At 47.9% G+C, this 14,908-nt stretch overlaps 1 protein-coding gene across 5 annotated transcripts in view; it reads right to left on the bottom strand.

Annotated features, from left to right (window-relative positions):
* Window positions 1–14,908, bottom strand: part of NAV2 (neuron navigator 2) — a 423,432-nt gene that overhangs the window by 288,482 nt on the left and 120,042 nt on the right. The gene's annotated exons all lie outside the window — the stretch shown is intronic.

Genomic DNA, 14,908 nt, shown 5'->3' on the forward strand with positions numbered 1-14,908 from the left:
CTGGGCGGTCACGGGATCAGGAAAGCAGACCCTTCTGCGGGACACACAGACCCGCCCCTCCCAGTCACAGAGCCACGGGCACAAAGAATGTTTTCTTCCAACAGGCCGACAAACCAGGAGGACTCTCGCCTGAAAACTTTCTCCCACGGTGACACAAGCTGAAAACAAAACTGAAAAGCTCCTCATCAGGTCTGCGTGCTAAGTTTCCTATGAGGACTTGTGAATTTGTTGGGGGAACATCAAGGTGTTTATCAGAACCTTTTCTTCTTTTCCCCCAGGAGGGAAATGAACATATGGCTGCTCATTAAGAGAAGTGTCCCCTCTCTCAGCTGGGTCATGTCAGCGGCTGCAGTTCATGCACTAACCCATTTGAGGTTTCCACTGCAATGATGCAGCCCATCATTGCACCTCCATCAGCCGGCCTGCTCTGAGATCTCGAGGGACTCACAGAGCACTGGAAGCCCTACCCCTGCCCCAGCCCTGCCCCCTCCATCCTGCTCTTCCCAACACTCTGCTCATCAGAGGAGTCTCATACAATGGGGTGCTGCCCTTCAAAACTCCCAAAATGTGGGTTCAAGGGCCAGTGCCTGGACTTGCAAAGCAGGACCCTTCCAGGGAGGGGCGCCTCTGACTACTCCAACTGGGACAGTGAAGGCCTCTTCTCAAGGGTGGACAAGGTGGATGTGCCCTTTCTACTTCATCAAGTGCTGAGAACAGAAAACTCCTGTCCATTACTTTCTTCCCTCAAGACTCCCAAGTTGTCAGATCAAAAATTTAATACAGCAAGATCATTTTTCAATTTCACAAGCACTGAGAAATATCTAAGGAAGTGGAGTGCCATCTTGATCACTACAACGGCCAGTCTGAAAGGTCAATGATCCCTGGATGAAATTGTTAAGAGGGAGAGAGGGAAGGGGAAAAACATTCAAAAGGAAAGAGAAAGACCAGGGTTCAAGTCCCAACTCTAGAGGCTTCCCAGGGTTGGGGTTTGGGGTTGTTTTGTTCAATGATGTAGCCCAAGGACCTACAATAGCAAGAGGCACGTTAGAACTTCCCGATGGGCAGGTGTGGAGGAATGGGTGTCTGACCTTAGCTGAGCACTTTAACTCTCTGAGCCGAGGTTTTCCTATCTGCAATATGGGATCGATACTGTGTACTTGTCAGTTCTTATGAGGACTGATACAACATATTTTTTAAAAATAGTGGCTTACACAGAGTAGGAGCTGAGTAACAACTAACATGGAGCCTAATACATGCCCCACACTGGTACAAATACTTAACACATATTAACTCACTGCATCCTCATTCTGTGTGGTAGATGCCACTACTGCGTCTATGCTTCAGAAGAGAAACCTGAAGTGCAGGGAGGTAAAGGAACTCATCCAAGGTCACCGGGCAGGGGCAGAGCCCAGGATTTGAACCCAGGCTGACTGGCTCTAGAATCCTTTAGATGCGCTCAACACTGCTTCTCTGAATATGAGTATAAATTATTCAAATCACTCAGCCCCTCCATGACACCCTCCTACTGACAAGACTCATTCCTCTATTCAGTTATGTTCACGCTGAAAGAACTGTTTACATGTAGATAAAAGCTCCAAATCGATTCCTTGCTGTCACGTGACTTTTCTTAGCCAAGTCACTTGACTTTCCTGGGCCTCAGTTTATCCAGCTGTAAAATGGGTACAGCCAGGCCTACTTCAGAAGGTAGTTGTTTAGAATTCAATGAAGTGCCACCTGGAAGCCCCTGTCCTCACCCACGTGGGGCTCGGGAAGCAGAGGCAGTGGGTGGTCATGAGGAGGCATGAGCAGACAGCTTTAAACATTAGCTGCCAGGCTGCCTAGTACATCTGTGACCTTTGGCCTGGGTGTGCTCACGAGGGAAATAATAACACCTACACATCATCAGGTGATTATGAGGGTGAAACAAGTCCATATACATAAAGAACACAGAATCCGAGACATGCTGCTGCTGCTGCTGCTGCTGCTAAGTCACTTCAGTCGTGTCTGACACCGTGTGACCCATAGACGGCAGCCCACCAGGCTCCCCTGTCCCTGGGATTCTCCAGGCAAGAACACTGGAGTGGGTTGCCATTTCCTTCTCCAATGCATGAAAGTGAAAAGTGAAAGTGAAGTTGCTCAGTCGTGTCCAACTCTTCGCAACCCCATGGACTGCAGCCTACCAGGCTCCTCCGTCCATGGGGTTTTCTAGGCAAGAGTACTGGAGTGGGGTGCCATTGCCTTCTCCAGAGACATGCTAAGTGTCCAGTAAATAAAAGGAATAACGAGAAAGGTGACTCCCAGCATTATAAAATGGGCCAGAACAAAACCAGCCACAGCCTCTACCCTGAACCTCCAGGACACAAATGAGTCAAGGACTCACTCCCCTTCTCTTTCGTCACAAGGTACAATTTCAAGAGTCTGGAGCACTCTGTCTGCAATCACAAACCAGGGTAGATGGAAAAGACAAGCAGGCCAGAAACCGGCCAGGCTGGTATGGACAGTGAGGCATCCATCCTTAAGTAGGAGATATACCCCCAGGGATGTCTCAGGCCCTGGAGGGATCCTACCAGTTGAGGGTCTGAGGGACCAAGCTGCTGCTGGTAAGTCGCTTCAGTTGTGTCCGACTCTGCGACCCAACAGACGGCAGCCCACCAGGCTCCTCTGTCCCTGGAATTCTCCAGGCAAGAATACTGGAGTGGGCTGCCAGAGACCAAGAGAATATCCCAAAGCTTAAAGCCATCTGCCCCACAACCGCCAGCTGAGGTGAGAACAGGCCATAGGCAAGAACCCCGCTGAGTGGGAAGCAACTCAGGTACCTCTGCTTATTCCCTTCTTAGGTGATTAAGGGTATTTTAAAACAGACATACTCTCTCTAAAGCCAGCCCTCCATGTGTGTGCACAGATCAGCAGGAAACCAAGGTTAAGCAAGCTTCTCTCAGCAAGTCCAAGGGTACCTACACACACACAGTGTGGAGTCCTGGGGAGGCCACGCAGGTATCTGGTATACCAGGGAGAACTTAATTCTACAGTGGCCAGCAATGGCTCTGCTAGAGAAGTGACCGTCTCTACTCAAAGCTGTTTAAAACAAGAGCTCTTCTTCTCCTGTAGGTGAACTCCTGTAGGTGGTGAATCCACCTACACACCACTGCATGTTCCAACAGCACACCTCTAATCCTGTCACCTGCTCCAAAAATCATCAACGGCTCCCCACTGAGCTAAAGGTAGACTTTTCACACTGGCTCAAGGCAGTCTTCGCATCCACCCACTCTTCCCCAGCCGGTGTCCAACCTTGCAGGGCAGGTGGTGTGTGTGAAAGTTAAGAGCGTGGGCTTGGGCACTGACCAAGCCAAGCTGGCCCTTGGCAAGTGAATTTCTGTCCACCTCTCTGTACCTCAGTTTTATCCTCCATAAAATGGGGATCATACCAAATACACAATAAGGCAGGGACTGGCCAACTGTACACAGGCCAAACCCAATGGGCCACCTGCTTCTGTAAACAAAACTCTGTGGGAACCCAGCCACATCCATCTGCCATCTGTAGCTGCTTACACACCACAATGGCACAGCTGAATAATTGTGATACAGACTTCTGGCCCACAAATCCTCAAATATTTACTGTCCGGTTCTTTACAGAAAGAAGTAGCCAGTCTGTGTCATAGGGACTGAATGGTGTAATGTGCCTACATTGAGCAAGTGCTCAGGAATAATTACAATTATTATTACCCCAGGAAAACTGGACCTCACACTTCCCCCACCTCTGAACTCCTGCCACCCCACCCATCTGAGGGCCTCCACCGGGACCACGCAGCAGAACTCCATTCCTATGCTGGTCCTCCATGAAGTTCACTATTGATTACCCAATTGCATCCCAAGCTGCATACAAAGCAGGGAACCTGTACGCTGGCACCATCACCTCACCCCCACTCGCAGATTGGGGGCAAAGATGGTGTCCTGCCCATCACTGGGCCCAGACGTGCCTCTCAAGAAGGGGGCACAGGAGGGGCTTGGTAAGTGGTTGTGGAGTTGAGCTGAGCAGAGAGCAAAAAGGCAGATCCTTGAGAAACTGATTACACTGGTGACTTAACATGAGCTCTCAGCAAATACTCAAACCAGGATCTCAAGTCTCTTTACTGATTGAAAAGAGGAAGGAATAGAGAAAATAAATCACTCCATAGTGCAAGCTCACTAATCAGGACCCAAACAAGAATCATTAATTTATCTGGAGTTTCCTCTCCCTAGCTCTCAACTTTCTGAAGAAATGAGTCACAGGAAAATGCCTAGATTCATTTTAAGAAATACAGTTTTTATGGGTCATGCTAAGCACTGACACAGCTCAGGGCCCTCCCCCTCAATTACTGTTTCAGTAGCCCATGCAATAACTACCATTCTTCCTAGAAGTACCTTTGAAAAATAAGCTCACCACATCCTTAGTCATTAAGGACTTCATCAGGTTCAGAAACTCAACAGAAAATGGAACAGAGTGTGTTTGAAAGATCTTAAGCAAGGGCGATAGCACGCAGGGCATCCTGTCTGAGCCTCAGCCATCCAGAATCAACTTCTCCAGAACCTCTCCTTCCCCAGGGTTCTAGAGACTTAGAACTGCTGCTGCTCTAGGTGGGCTCCCTGGAGCCCACCGATCCTTGATGGGTGACCTTTCAGTAGAAATGCGCAAGGCAAAGAACCACACAGTTTTGGGAAAGAGTAAAACCATCATCACCACATCCAACTCCAAATTATCACATCATTCCAGAGTAAAAATTCTAGAGGAACAGGCTCTAGAATTGTCTCCCACTAGTATCCGCAGGAGTCTTTCCCACTCTGACTCATCTCACTGAGTTCACCACTCTCCCCACAGGCTCTGGTGGGAGACTTCGTCAGTGCTCCAGAAGCACTTGGTGAGGGAAAGGAGTTCTGTCAAAGCTCAAAAAGAAAAAAGGGGAAGGAAGACAATGACAGCTGAGAGCGAATTCGTTTTGATTCACTTTATGAGCCTTGACAGGATTTCAAGCAGCGTGTCGTTTGTTTGCTTACAGCTCCACCTCATTTCATATCAAACAGGCTGAAATCAAAGAGGGAAAGTCTTGACAGATCAAGTGAGGTAAAGAACCTGATTATTAGTTGTAACAAGAAAACTGATAAAAAAATTGCACTGTTGTTAAACCAATGGGGAAGGTGCCAAGTTTCTACTGCAATTAGCTCTCCAGTGAAGGGGGGATGGCTAGCACTGGAAGGAAGAAACCTCCCCAAATTCTATACAATAACTGCACTTAAAGTCGTTACCGTAACAACTCTTAAGTCCAGACCAACATGTTGGGCTGCCTGATGGATCCAAAAGGCAGAAGATAGAATTAGCACAGCAGTTACAGGAGGAAAAGGGTGCAAATGAATCTCTCAGCAGGAAATGCCAGTGTGGAGATTCAAGATACACTAGTCGTTTATTAATAGCATCTGAGGTGGTTTCCAGCCAATCAGTTGTAAAGAGAACCTATTGTCTGGACTCCATTCAAGGTCTCACTGTAGACTTCAACATCATATTGCTTCCATGACTGTGCAGTGTGTGGTTAAAATGGCTTAGTTTTGATTGTCCCAAAGTACAAAAATGACATGGCAACAATCGTACAGTGTCCACCCAGCACCTGAATACACAAAGAGTGATTATTCAATCAGTCACAGTTTTAAGAAAATCAAAATACACCATTTGTTACTAAGGGCAAAGCTAGTTACCACAGTCACTTCTGCATCCCTAGCAGCTAGCAAGAAGCCTGGTCCTACCCCACAGGTGTGGTCACATGTCCACAGATCATTCCAACCGCCTGGGGTGAAGTGAGGGGCCTGAAGTTATTAGCTGGTGGCTTTTTCCCATGTTCCCGCTCTCCCCATCACAGTCTAAGATATCCTCTCTTAAGGTAGACCCTGCCTTGATTAAAATCACTGCCTTGAAATAAACATTCAAACGGGCGAATGATGCCCCAGCCCTATACACTGGAAAAAGACAGGGAGCCCAGAGAAGCCAATCTTTTGCTCAAGGCCACAGAGGACAGCAGAGGCTGAGCCCAAACACTGGGGCTGCTGTTTTCTCAAAGGAAGAATCCGGTTTTGCTTGGTGACTTTGATTCTTACTACATACTCACCCTGGAGGGCAATGACTCTTCCATCCATATCTTTGCCATCCAGTCCGGTGGCCCATGGTGAGTCAGGGGGGCCCTCACTTACATGGTGGTGATATGCAGGTATGCCTTATAGACACAAGAGAGCATGTATGTCAGTGGTTAACACAGCGTCTGGAGCCCAACACTGAATAAATAGTGGTTACTCATCTTCAAATGGAGAAGGGAATGGCTACCCACTCCAATATTCTTGACTGGGGAATCCCATGGAGAGAGGAGCCTGATGGGCTACGGTCCATGGGGTTGCAAAGAGTCGGACACGACTGAAGCAACTTAGCATGCACGCACGCATGCATTCATATTCAAATTAATGTACGTTTCAGGGGAATATGTCATTCTAAATTGCTGAGAGCTTCCTCTTTTGAAAGCCACCGTTTTTAACTATGTCACTGGGACTCTTTCCTAAGATTATCATGAATCGTGCTTTTTAAATTAACCCAATTCCATGTTTTCCTTGAGGACCCATGGATATCACTATGAATAGCATTTTGATGCATTCCAGGATGCCCTTAAGGCTGCAGAGTTACTGGACTGTCTTTAAGACCCCAGAGTCCTTTAAAATTGGGTGTAGAGGAAAAGAAGTACCATTCAAGCCAGGGCCTTAATGGGACTTTTCCACTGAGGAGAATACATCTAAGTGTGCAGGCTTTCGTGGTACCCCTCTGATGCTCTGAGGGTCAGAAGGGGAGGCCTCTTGGCTCTTAGCTGGTTTCTAGACAGTGAGACTGCTAGTAAGCTGGGCTCCCAGAGCACCAAGATGTGACCAGGGTCTGTATCTCCAACCTGAGCATGTGCCGAATGGTACTGCCAGTCCCCAAGCTCAATATACATTTTGGAACCGGATTCACAGGAACTTGTTTATACCAAGGAGTATGTATCCCTGTCTGGACCCAGAAGACAGAAGCAGGCTGACAAAGGCGCCCACTGCTGGTTCTCTCTGCTTCTAACAGCAGTAACCTCTGGCCACTGCTGAGTTTTCCAAATTTGCTGACATACTGAGTGCAACACTTGAACAGCACCATTTTTTTAAGGATTTTCAATAGCTCTTCTGGAATTCTGTCACCTCCACTAGCTTTGTTCGTCGTGATGCATGCTCCCTAAGGCTCACTTGACTTCTCACTCCAGGATGTCTGTCTGGCTCTTGAGTTATCTGGCTCTTGATGACCTTTCTTGTATAGTTCTTCTGTGTATTCTTGCTACCGCTTCTTCATCTTTTTGCTTCTCTTAGGTCCTTACTGTTTCTGTCTTTTATCGTGCCCATCCTTGCCTGAGATGTTCCCTTGATAGCTTCAATTTTCTTAAAGAGATCTCTAACCTACTTGCCTGCATAACCAGATGCACCCTGACACCAGTCCACAGGTATACTCTTGTTCCAAAGGGATACACACATGTCAACACAGAGCAGGTAAGTAGAGGAGGGCAGAGCTTGCCACTAATTTGAATTTCCACCCCTCCCCTCCCCCACCTCCACAACACCTTTCTTTCTGCTTTACCCCTGAATGATGTCAAGTCAACATAAGGTGCTCAGAGCCACAAGCGTGCCACAGTGCATTGAGCAAACTCTGCCAGAGCAGCTGCCTATGCTAGATCTCGCTCTTGTACAAGATGCTAACTACCATCAGCCAAATTCTACAGTGAGCTGATAAAAGAAGAGCGCCTTTTAGAGTCAGACTGCTTATGTTTCAGACATGCCTCAACCACTTCCTGCAAGTTATCACGGGCAAGTTCCTTAAACTATACATCTGGGCCTTCATTTTCTCATCTGTAAAATGGATCAACTCGCTATTCAGGTTCTTATAAGACTGCAAAGAGGACATCTAATAATGCCCAGCGCATAGCAAGGGCACACAGCATGGTGGTGCCAGTTAGTATTACCATGAGGACGATGCCATGCACTGTGAGCACTTGCCCAACAATCGACTCCTTTAGTTCCCAACTCATTGCGAGGCAGGTATCATTTCTCCCATTTTACAGATGAGAAAACAGAGGCTGAGAGGGGAAATGACTTTCCCAATTTCACACACAAGAATGCAGCCTTTGAAAGCAGAGACTCTGGCTCCTAAAGAGGCCACACAGCTCCTCAGAGACCCACGTAGGAACCGCCGGCCACAGACGGGAGAGCGTCACAGCTGCGTGGGAAAAGCAGGCAGAGAGCGCAAGGCTCATTGCACAGCAGCCACCTCAGTGTCCCTGGCTCCTGCCCCTGGGAACAGAGCTGGCCACTTGTCACTCACGCCTAATGGACCCAAGAGGGGGGCTGACACTTTCCCATGTCACCAAAGCACAAAGCCAACATCATAGCAGTGTCACTATCACAAAAATAAAAAGGCCAATACAACAGGGGTTCCCACCGCTGGGCTGTATCCAGATGGGAAATGTTCAGGAGTAAACTCGCCCAGTTTCTCCAGCCTGAAGTGAGCCAGGGCTGCGGGGGAAGGGCCCACAGCCACACAATGGTGGCATTGTCTTGCGGGAACACCAACCAGTCACAGGTGGGTGTGTACAGCAACTCCGGAGGTTTTGCAACTGTGCCTCTAGAAAAATACACCAGGCTGGCGAACTTGTTGGGAGGCACTGGCGAGATCTCGGGGAGGAGCACACAGGTGCCTGCTCACCCCACACCTTAGGCTGAGTCACCTTTGATGCCTGGGATGCCCCTGGCGTGCTTGTGCCCTGTGCTCCTGGGATGAATGCTGCTCTGCACCACTCTCGACAGGACACACAGTCCTTTCCTGTTCATTTCCCAGCTGATGGCCACCACCTGTGCACAAGGGGAGCTGGGCTGCTGTTGAGAACCTGCTGAGTGCCAGGCGTTGCGTACCTGTCATCTACAACGTCTTCCCACACCAGAGTGACAGCTGCAGGAGAACAGAAATTCTTATTTTGCTCACTGAATTTTTCCAAAACATCCAATATGGTGCCTGGCACACAGTAGGGACTCACCAAATACCTGTGGACTAAATGAATCATCCCCATTTTACAGGCTGGAAAACTGAGGCTCTAAAAGGTTAAGAAACGTACACAGGGTCACACAGCTAATAAAAGGCGACGCTCCATTTGACCCAGGCCACCTGGTCCTACGGCTACCAGCTCTCACCTCAAATGTGCACCCAGATCTCCCGAGGGCCTCCCTGGAAAGTCAAACAAGGCCACATAAGGATGAAGACCTACCACCAGAGGCTTCAAAATAAACCCCCCTCTCACCCACTCCAACCTTAGAAGATCTGAGTAGCTTTTGACCAGGATGTCTAGCATCTCCAAGAAAGTCAAATATCAGAGCCCACTTGAAATTTTTCGAGTATTTTCTCTCCCTTCCTGTGTTCATTAGTTACTGACTGATTAGAGATACTTTCTCTCCAAGTGCTTCCCCTTTGGCTGTGATGGGAACCAGGCCCCTCCAGGAGGGCAAGGAGGGGAGGAGGAGACGGGGCTGCCGGTAGGGGGAGCTGCTGAGCACACTCTTGGCGTGTGAAGGTTCCCAAACTCAAGAGCTTTTGAGAGCTGGCTGGCAGGGTGGCCACACCTGAGGGGCTGGTGACAACCTGGGTAACAATATAGACCTCCCTCCAGTCTGGTCATGAAACAACCTTCTAAACTTCAGCCTCCTTCTGGTCCTCCAAGCCCGCACAGTTCCCCTTACCTGCAGGCTGCAGGTAAGGGGATGCCGACCATTGTTTCTTGTCACCCTCTGTCCTGCCAGAATGCCTCAGTTTAGCTCCCTAAGCACAGGCTCCCCAGGATTTTGGCTCCACTGGGCCCAGTTACCTTGGAGTCCTAGGTAACTTCTGGCAGGTTGCTTAACCTCTCTGAGTCTCAGTTTCCTCTTCACAGGACTGCTGAGTGCATAAAGTGAAATGTTAGATCTAAGGGACCGCACATATTTGCACAGTATGCCAACGCTTTGTGACTTGAGCAAACCACTTTCTGAGCCTCAGTTTCCACATCTGTAATATGGGATAATTATCTACTACAAGGACTATTGTGAGGACTAAATGAAAATGTTTGCAAAGGGCTTGCACAGTGCCTGGCATATAGGTAGAACATTTAAATGTGAGCTTCCTCTCCTGCCTTGTCTCCATGCCCCCCACCCACAGATCCCTCTGGTACGCCACTCACACATGGGGTCTCTGCCATGTTAACCTTCGGTCCCCACCTGTGGGTTTTCTGGTCTGGTGTGTCCTTCCACACCCCTCCGTTTAGCAGGATTCTCTTTTCTGGAAACCAGCCCTGACTGCCAGGCTTCTCTCCCTCCTCTGAACTCCTAATACACCTACAATTGGATATACCTGTGTACCAGCTCCCAGCCCTGTGCCTCTGCCCACACCATTCTCTCTCCAGCAGAGCCATCTCTTCCCCACCACCTGGCAAATGCTTATTTGGTGTCTTACAAGCCCAGTCAGGTGTCAATCCCTGTAAAGCCATTCCCAACTCACTGTCTCACTCCCATCAGGAAATTCTTTGTTCCCTCTTCTCTGGCTCCAAAAGCACTCTGCACATGTCTTCATCATGGCTACTATAACCATTGACATGTCCAACAGGGTCTTCTCCAAGGTAGAGAACAAGTTTTCCACACCTCTGAAACTCTAGCACAATGCCTGACTCACTACAGGAGCTCAATAAACAAGTACTTACTGATTTACTGCAGGGTCAATGGGTGGATGGATGGAAGAGAAAGAGAGGGGTAGATTGGTGAATGTTCAGATGGACAGGCAGATGAATACAGGGGATGGATGAATGAATTTGTTCCCTTTCACTGCCTATAACATAAAGCCCCTTAAGTCAAGATGATGATTCATGTATCTTTCAGACCAGTCTTAGCACAAGGTATCGAATGGGCACTGGTAAGTGACACTTCCCTGGGAGAACTTCCAGCAACATAGTAGCAGGACCCACTTGACCATGGATATTAAAGGGAAAGTGAAGTCGCTCAGTCGTGTCCGACTCCTAGCGACCCCATGGACTGCAGCCTACCAGGCTCCTCTGTCCATGGGATTTTCCAGGCAAGAGTACTGGAGTGGGATGCCATTGCCTTCTCTGGATATTAAAGTGCTATTTAAAAAGACACACACACCCCCACACACAATATGCTACAGCAGCCTTGCACTAGCTCAGGAGAGTTGATTGGTTAAACTTTCAGGAAATCTGTGAGTTGGTTGTTAACCAGCCATTAGTGATAAAGGAATTATCAGAAAGAGAAATTTAAGAAAACACTCCCATTTACAGTTGCATCAAAAATAAGATACCAAAGACTGAGTTTTCACCTTTGGGCCGCACTGTTTTCTGGTTGTCCAACTTTGCATTACCAAATTAGCCTGAAATTTATTCAAAACATTCTCTGAAAGGATGAATAGGAAATGATGCGACATTCCTGATCTCCATCAGTAGATATTCCTGATCCCGCTACAGTGCTGTCTTATGAGGTGATTCTGAATCCCAAGAGACCAGTTAATTCATCCATAATCACAACGACAGAATTTCAGTGACAGAAGAACCTCCAGTGATCTAACTCTAAAGTTATAGTTGAAGAAAGTTAGGATAATTTAAGTTAAACCGCTTTTATGTTATCCCCAAACTTAAATATACGGCCCTGTATGGACCTAAAAATATACAGTCAAATCAGCCATGAGATCACAATAAAATATACATGAAGCAAATAAAAATGTACTCTTTTGTATGATAAAGCTGAACTTAGAAAATGGAACATCCTGAAAAAAGAAAATATCTCATCTAAAATTGTTTAATTTAAAATTCTTTTTCTAATTTTACTGAGATTTAGTTTACATCTAATGACCTGCATATATCTAAACTGTACAATTTGATGCATTCTGATCTATACAGACCCATGAAACCACCACTACCATCAAGATAACAGACATTTCCACCAACCCCAAGAACTTCCTTGCAGCTCTTTGTGATCCATCCATCCCTCCATCACCGCTGCAAGACTAACACAGATCGCTGTGTCATCACAGATTCACTCAGGCTTTCTGGCCTGTACGTAAACAGTATTATATATACTTTAAAATTAAATTATATAAACTTACAATTAAATTTTTAAAGGTGGTCAGAGTCAAAACTCATCACTTTCCATTCATCTTTCTACATTTTACTACTGTTTATGTTTAAACTGATTTACATCTATTATATCCCTACTACAACCCACTCCAGTACTCTTGCTATCTGTATGAGGGAAATAGTATTATGCACATTTCTTGCTGGGAAATATTGAGACCAAGAAGAGAAGGCAGCGACAGAGGATGACAGGATTGGATGGCATCACCGACTCAATGGACAGGAGTTTGAGCAAACTCCAGGAGCCTGGTGTGCTGCAAAGAGTCGGACACGACTGAGCCACTGAACAACAACTTGCGAACTCAATTCAGAGATGCTGTTTGGTAGTCTGAGGTCAGCCTCGGTAGGAGGACTGATCTTGGAAAGCAGCAAGTGCTCTCTCTCAGTTGTGAGCCCACTGTTGACCACCAGTAGGCATACACAGGTAGGGGGGGATATTCGTTATTTTTCCCTCTCCCCTTTACCCCACAAGAAGGTGGAGGGTTTTTTGTTACGTAAAATAGTGGGTATGAGTGTGCAAATTTAGGTGAGTGCTAAAAAGCTTAGCATTAGAAAGAAAGAATTCAGGGGGAGAGAGACAAGAGGTTTGCAGCTGGACAGACTGGGAAGCAGAGAAGCTGCGTGGGTGGGAGGAGGGAAGAAGCCCTGGAAACGAGATCAAGGGGGCATTTGACAAAGTTGTACATGATATAAACTCTATCCTTTGAAATCTTCAATAAAAATCTATATTCTTACCAGTGCTTTCTAGGGCAAGTGGAATCCTTAGGAAGGCCTAGAGGTGCCAAGTCCTGTGTCTCAGTGGGTGACAGGACAGGAGAGAGCCACGATTAGGTGACTCATATTCAAGAGTGAAGAGCTTTGTCCACAGAGCCAAGTGGGTGGACGGCCAGCTCTCCGTATCCCTGTGCGGCACGGAACAGGGTGTTCGTGGACAGGCACTCACTCCAGGAATGCTGGCTGACGGGCCCTCTTGGCTGCCTCATCCTCTCCTGCACAACAGTCTCTTGGATTCTGGCTTTAGTCTCCCAAATATTTATGGTCCACAAGCTGCCCCGCCCCTTCCTGCTCCTCACACTGACTCCGCCACCCACCAAGGTGTCCCAACTGGCTCAGCTCACAAAGCTCCCGGTGCCCAGGCACTGGGTCCTGGCCCTGTCTCAGCCTGACCCTGGTGATCAAAACTCACCTGACTAGTGTTCCACTCCATTCCACCAGGCTTCTGAGGTCCCAGGTATGCAACTCTGCCAGGGATGGCCTGGTGAGTCACTGTTCCCAGCCAACATTTACATTCCCAACGGGGTCATCAATACTTTACTGTCAGGATATGGATACAGGGAAAGGCAATCACACTGGCAAGTTTGGGAGAGAGGTTTTCTTTAAATGTTAAAAAGATTTTTCAGGGCCAATCAGATCACTGCAGGTGAGCGGCTTATATAAACAATACATTGTTCATTAAAATTCACAACCCCCAGGACAAACTGTGTGCATTCTTGGTAATTATTTAAGGATGCTCCTTTACCCAGGAAACCTGAGGATGATAGTTGAAGGATTTCCCCCAGGTCAGGTTTCTTGAGATTCAAGAGCCAAAACACACTGATTCATCAGGGAAAAGCAGGTCCAGAAAAGACCCCATACATGGAGGTTGGGGCAGGCTCCTTTCTTGCATCAGGGGCTGCGATTGGAGGCGAGGACAAAGGAAGGTGATGGGGTTCTCCTCTGGTTCCACCTAGAGAAAGGGGTCAGGGGAACAGCTGAGCGGCCCTGGAAAATAAATGGGGTACCACATCTCCTTGCTCCTTGCTCACTTCCAAGCAGGTTTATGGTTGGCACAGGAGAAAGACAACATCCACGAATTTTTTGAATTTTGTTAGTGACCAGGAAAAAATGATGTGCCGTGGTTACAAGGGTGAGGCCAGATCTGAGAGCAAATCCTGGCTGCACCTCTGAATGTACCCAAATCTAGGAAAGTCACTTAAAGGCAAGCTCAGTTTCTTCATCAGTAAAACGGAGACAGTGGTACCAAGTGCTTGTGTGTGTGCGCTTAGTCGCTCAGTCATGTCCGACTTTTTGCGACCCTGTGGAATGTAGTCTGCCAGGCTCCTCTGTCCGTGAAGATTCTCCAGGCAAGAAGACTGGAGTGGGTTGCCATGCCCTCCTCCAGGGGATCTTCCCAACCCAGGGATCGAACCCAGGTCTCCTGAACTTATATTAAGAATTGATGAGAAAAATGTGCAGCCCCTCTGAGCCCATGCACACAAGTACCCAAGGAGGGATGACAATGCTTATCAAAGAAGGTCCAGGGGCTCCCAGGTGAACCTTAGAAGGTCTGGCATCCTCAAAAACTATCAGAGCGGCATCCCATTGGGCAGAGAGGCACTAGGCCTGGCAAGGACAGCACAGTGCCACTTGTGGGAAAGTTGTGTGACAAAGGCTTTAAAAATCTCTGGAGGCAGGCAGTTCCCAGCAGTGGCTGGCATTGCTCCGCCCCAGGACACGCTGCCCTGCTCAGTCTCTGTTTAGTAGGAGTCCCCTTCCTTTCTGAGCAACTCCATGGCCAAGAGACTTGGCCACAGTGGAAGTGGTCATTGTGCCCTGGGCTCCTCTCCAGCCCAGATGTCAGAGCTCTCAGGCCTGGGGAGTCTTGGGGTTTCTGTGTTTTGTATTTCTAC

This window comes from Bos mutus, chromosome 29 (genome assembly GCF_027580195.1).
Source record: "Bos mutus isolate GX-2022 chromosome 29, NWIPB_WYAK_1.1, whole genome shotgun sequence".
Taxonomy (NCBI): domain Eukaryota; kingdom Metazoa; phylum Chordata; class Mammalia; order Artiodactyla; family Bovidae; genus Bos; species Bos mutus.